This window comes from Rana temporaria, chromosome 2, assembly GCF_905171775.1.
Source record: "Rana temporaria chromosome 2, aRanTem1.1, whole genome shotgun sequence".
Taxonomy (NCBI): Eukaryota; Metazoa; Chordata; class Amphibia; order Anura; family Ranidae; genus Rana; species Rana temporaria.
In genome coordinates, this window is record NC_053490.1 from 413,639,274 (window position 1) to 413,645,292 (window position 6,019).

The following is a 6,019-nucleotide window of genomic DNA, read 5'->3' on the forward strand; positions in this document are numbered from 1 at the left end:
TATCCACCTTTCATCTGGTGAGTGTATTACCTTAGGGGGTTAAGACACACGAGGTGTGGTGACGGCTGGAACACAGGACACAGATCATGTGTGAACAGAACAACCAATTTAACTTTTACATAAGATTGGACTATATGATAATTTTGGATGTTCATTTCTAAAGACATTTATATATTTGACTCTTTAGCGCCGCTAATACTGGAATCCCTTTTTCAGTATATTTATTACATTTGACTTATTATAGTGGCATCTTTATATCATCATATTTTTCCATATAATGCAAGAAAGTGGTTTGGTGCGTTTTTTTTATTTCTTATCCTCATTTTTCCACATTTACTTTATTGTAAACTTTACAGTTTTTAGTTTTTTTTTTTTTTAATTCATTAAAGTGTATTTTTTTTCCCAATTACATTTGAAAAAACGCTCCGCAAATACAGTGTGACATAAAATATTGCAACAATATGGGGCTTCTAAGTATGTTTCTAGCAAAAAATAATGATTTTAACTTGAAACCAACAAGTGTCAGAAAAAGATTTAGTCTTTAAAGGGTCACTAAAGGATTTTTTTTTTAGCTAAATAGCTTCCTTTACCTTACTGCAGTCCTGGTTTCATGTCCTCGTTGTTCGTTTTTGCTCTGATGTTGCTGTAATTCTTCTCTGTTCTGAACACTTCCTGGTTGTCTGTTTCCTGATGAAAAAAGTCATGGGAGCTTTCTCTCTGCGGTCACTAATCAAATAGGTGTGATTACTGTGTGTCTAAAACCCCTCAACACCAATCAGTTTCGTTTTCCAAACCATCACTGCCCTGTATTGGATCTGAGTCTCTGTACATCACAGAACCAGGAAACGGCATGCAAAAACGAAACTGAAACTGTAGGTACATTATATGATTGATTTTTATCAATTTTTAATCCTTTTTAAAAGGAATCAGTTAACTATTATGTCTCTATACCCTGTAAACAGTAATTTCAGCAAAAATTTTTTTTCCCTTTACAACTCCTTTAAGTGGTTAAACGTCCCTCATTTACAGACCAAAGTTCATTCATTTAATCTATAGAACAAAACATTCCAATGTTTATAGTTAGCATAACGGCTGTGAAATGTTGTGAAACTTGGCAGGTTTTTTTTTTTGACAGATGTCGGCTTCAGCAGAGAACTGTGCATAGAATTGGGAAAATGCTTTGTTATGATTGTGAGAGGGAAGAATCACGATCTCGATTCTTAACAATTAATCGTGCAGCTCTACAATGGAGTAAAACAAAAATTACATAAAAGTTGCAGCATTAAGCAAATGTTTTTCCTTTTTGTAGACTGAGTATGATGTGTAAAAAAAAAAAAAATCACAACGTTACAGCGCATTCAAAAATCTCCCCACTGCCTGTCTATAATGGCTTTTAAGAAAAATAACTATTTGAATTAGGAGTAGAGCAGCTTCAGCAGCTGTTAAGAGAATGGGCAGTTTTCAGATCTTCTGTTATCACCGATGAATGATCTGCCACATTATAGACATCTTTAATCCTTGTGCTCTGAATTTTTTTTCACTCAGTCAAATTGCTCACTGAAGATTAGTTCTGCCATGTGCTTTTCTTTGTGCTAGATCTTGGCAAAGTGAATGCAAACTGCAGTGTTTTTCCAATATTAAAGATTATCTAAACCCCCCCAAAAATGAATCTACTAAATTGTACCGATCCTTAGATGTGTTGGCTGTATTTGTTTTTTTCTTTTTTTTTTCTGGTTTTTACCCTTTATTTCCACCTGCTAATGTCGCAAATAACACATACCCTGCCCCTTGTCTACACTTGCGTCTCTATGGTATGTGTGTAAGGAGCCATGCTTGTCTCACGGGCTGGACCTCAACAGGTTTGCCTTTGTTAATCTCCATTGCATGGTGGAAAAAAAAATGCTCTAGCAAAGCGCGGTGACATACAACACATACGACGGCACTATAAAGGGGAAGTTCCATTTGGATGGCGCCACCCTTTGGGCTGCTTTTGCTGATTTTGTGTTAGTAAAAGACGATTTGTGCTTTTCAGTCTGTTACAGCGTGATGAATGTGCTTACTCCATTACGAATGCTAGTTTTACCAGAACGAGCACTCCCGTTTCATAACTTGCTTCTGAGCATGCACGTTTTTTTCACATCGTTAAAGCCCACACACGACCATTTTTTACAACGTTAAAAACGTTGTGAAAAATTAGAACATGTTCGAAATTTTGAATGGCCATTTTTTACATCGTGAAAAATTCTCTGGAGCCCTAACCTGATTGTTTTTAATGACATAAAAAAAACTAAATTTTTTACAACCCGAAAAACGGTCGTGTGTATGCGGCATGAGGGATAAAACATAGCAGGAGAGAATTCAGGAGCTTAATACATGCAGTCTGGAGGAAAGAAGGGGAAGGGGAGACATGATTGAAACCTTTTATTTCATCAAGTGGATGAATAGGGTTCAGGATGGCAGTCTTTTCAAGATAAAACCAAAATCAAGTACACTGGGACATGACTTTAAACTGGCAGGATCAAATTTCCAAACTAATCTTAGAAAGTATTATTTTACCGAAAGGATAGTTGAAGCTTGGAATAGACTTCCAGCAGAAGTAGTGAATAAGTCAACAAGTGGGTTCATATATACTCAAGAAAACTGAAAAAAAAAAAATATACAAAACTTAAAAGCAAATGAAACTTTGAAGTACTTTTGAAAGACAATCGTCAAGCCATCAAACATTGGCTCCCCTGCAGATACTACCCACTCTTGTACTCTATGTACTTGTCTCCTTCACGTAATCCCTGCTAAGACACTTCCTTAGCATTGCTTGTAATATCCCCAGCATTGGAACGGGCACACTTTTGCTATTTTAACAATAATTTAAACAAATTCAATAATTTACAATAATTTAGTAAATTTGAGAAAACAACACTTTATACCCTAACAGGTCCTGTGGGAGGACATGTTTAACCACTTCCATACCAGGCACTTACGCACCTTCCTGCCCAGGCCAATTTTCAGCTTTCAGCGCTGTTGCACTTTGAATGACAATTGCGCGGTCATGCTACACTGTACCTAAACTATTTTTTTATAATTTTGTTCCCACAAATAGAGCTTTCTTTTGGTGGTATTTGATCACCTCTGCGGTTTTTATTTTTTGCACAACAGCTAAAAAAGACAGAAAATGTAAGTTTTTATTTTTTTCTGTAATTTTCTTTGTAAATAAGTACGTTTTCTTCTTCAATTAGGGGCACGGATATGGTGACACTCATGGGCACTGATGAGATGGCACTGATAGGCGGCACTGATGGGCACTGATAGGCGACGCTGGTATGCGGCACTGATGGGCACTGATGGGCACTCATAGGCGGCACTGATGGGCACTCATGGGCGGCACTTATGGGTGGCACTGATGGGTACTTATGGGTGGCACAGATGGGCACTGATAGGTGGGTACTGGGCATGGATGGGCACTGAGAGGTGGCACTGATGGACACTGAGGGGTGGCACTGATGGCATTGCTGGACATCACTTATTTATTTACAAATTTTTGACAGTGCCCATGTTGCCAGTCAGTGCCCATTTGTGGGCACTGATTGGCATCTATTGTATTTTTTTTTTTTTTACATGTGGATGGCCATGGGGGATGTACCTGGCCATCCACATGTTGCCCCCTTCCCTGGTGGCCCAGTGTGGGCATCCGAGGGGGGGGCTGCGCTGATAAACAATTAGTGCGAACCCCCCTGTCAGCAGAGCCGCCGAACGGCTCTCCTCTACTCGCGTCTTTCAGACGCGAGTGAGGAAGAGCAGATCAACGGCTCTTCCTGTTTACATCGTGATCAGCCGTGATTGGACACGGCTGATCACGTGGTAAAGAGCCTCCGCCGGAGGCTCTTTACCGAGATCGGAGATGCAGGGTGTCAGACTGACACCCCGCATCACCGATCACCGCCCAGGCATGTTATCCTGCAGGTCGTCAATAGACGTCCAGTCAGGATTTCAGAACCACTTCCCGGACGTCAATTTACTATTGACTGGGCGGGGAGTGGTTAATGGGTCTATTGACATAATAAACTACTGCCTGATCAAATTCAATTGCATTTATACACTGCTCAAAAAAAATTAAAGGAACACTTTTAAATCAGAACTTCTGGGATATTGATCTGGTCAGTTAAGTAGCAGAGGGGGAGGGGTGTATACAGAGGGGGTTGTTAATCAGTTTCAGATGCTTTGCTGTTAATTGAAATTAACTACAGGTGCACTAGATGGGCAACAATGAGACGACCTCCAAAACAGGAATGTTTTTTCAGGTGGAGGTGTCTGACATTTTTTCCCTACTCATCTTTTCTGACTGTTTTTCACTAGTTTTGCATTTGGCTAGGGTCAGTGTCACTACTGGTAGCACGAGGCGATACTTGGACCCTATAAAGGTTGCACAGGCAGTCCAACTCCTCCGGTATGGCACATCAATACTTGTCATTGCCAGAAGGTTTGACCTGTCTCCCAGCACAGTGTCAAGAGCATGGAGGAGATTCCAGGAGACAGGCAGTTACTCTAGGAGAGCTGGACAGAGCTGTAGAAGGTCCTTAATCCATCAGTAGGACAGGTATATGCTCCTTTGTGCAAGGAGGAACAAGATGAGCACTGCCAGAGCCCTACAAAATGACCTTCAGCAGGCCACTGGTGTGAATGTCTCTGACCAAAAAATCAGAAACAGACTTCATGGGGGTGACCTGAGGGCCCAACGTCCTCTAGCGTGCTCTCTGCTCACTGACGGACATTGTGGAGCTCGACTGGCATTTTCCATTGAACACCAGAATTGGCAGGTCCGCCACTGGTGCCCCATGCTTTTCACATATGAGAGCAGGTTCACCCTGAGCATATGTGACAAACATGAAAGGGTCTGGAGAAGCCACGGAGAACTTTATGCTGCCTGTAACATCGTGCAGCATGACCGGTTTGGTGGTGGGTCAGTTAAGGTCTGGGGAGGCATATCCATGGAGGGACACACAGACCTCTACAGGCTACACAATGGCACCCTGACTGCCATTGGGTATCAGGATGAAATCCTTGGACCCATTGTCAGACCCTACGCTGGTGCAGTGGGTCCTGGGTTCCTCCTGGTGCACCACAATGCCCGGCCTCATGTGGCGAGAGCATGCAGCCAGTTCCTGGAGGATGAAGAAATGGATACCAATGAATGACCCCCACGCTCACCTGACCTAAATCCAAAAGAACACCTCTGGGACATTATGTTTCGGTCCATCCGGTGCCACCAGGTTGCACCTCAGTCTGTTCAGGAGCGCAGTGATGCTCTGGTCCAGATCCGGGAGGAAATACCCCAGGAGACCATCCATCATCTCATTAGGAGCATGCCCCGATGTTGTCAGCCATGCATACAAGCACTTGGGGGCCATACAAACTACTGAGGACCATTTTGAGTTGTTGCAATGAAATTTCAGCAAAATGGACTAGCTTGCTGCATATTTTTTTCACTTTGATTTTTGGGGTGTCGTTGAATTCAGCCCTCTATGCGGATAATTTTAATTTCCATCAAATTATGTGCCATCCTTTCATTCCTAACACATTACCCAGTCCATATCAGTATAGATATCCAGCATGAGATTTTTGCCCGTTGAGATCTGATATGTTTTCAAAGTGTTCCTTACATTTTTTTTAAACAGTGTATTTTAACCTCTGCAAAAAAGTGTTACATTTAGCTGAGACCTTCTTCTTCTTCTTCTTCTTCTTCTTCTTCTTCTTCTTCTTCTTCTTCTTCTTCTTCTTCTTCTTCTTCTTCTTCTTCTTCTTCTTCTTCTTCTTCTTCTTCTTCTTCTTCTTCTTCTTCTTCTTCTTCTTCTTCTTCTTCTTCTTCTTCTTCTTCTTCTTCTTCTTCTTCTTCTTCTTCTTCTTCTTCTTCTTCTTCTTCTTCTTCTTCTTCTTCTTCTTCTTCTTCTTCTTCTTCTTCTTCTTCTTCTTCTTCTTCTTCTTCTTCTTCTTCTTCTTCTTCTTCTTCTTCTTCTTCTTCTTCTTC

General features: G+C 41.3%; 1 protein-coding gene and 1 pseudogene across 2 annotated transcripts in view; one reads left to right on the forward strand and one right to left on the reverse strand.

The window, feature by feature from the left end:
* DHRSX (dehydrogenase/reductase X-linked) overlaps nucleotides 1-6,019 on the forward strand; it is a 631,492-nt gene that overhangs the window by 227,679 nt on the left and 397,794 nt on the right. The window lies entirely within an intron of this gene.
* The window catches only part of LOC120928329, a 20,339-nt pseudogene continuing 20,021 nt past the window's right edge, over nucleotides 5,702-6,019 (reverse strand).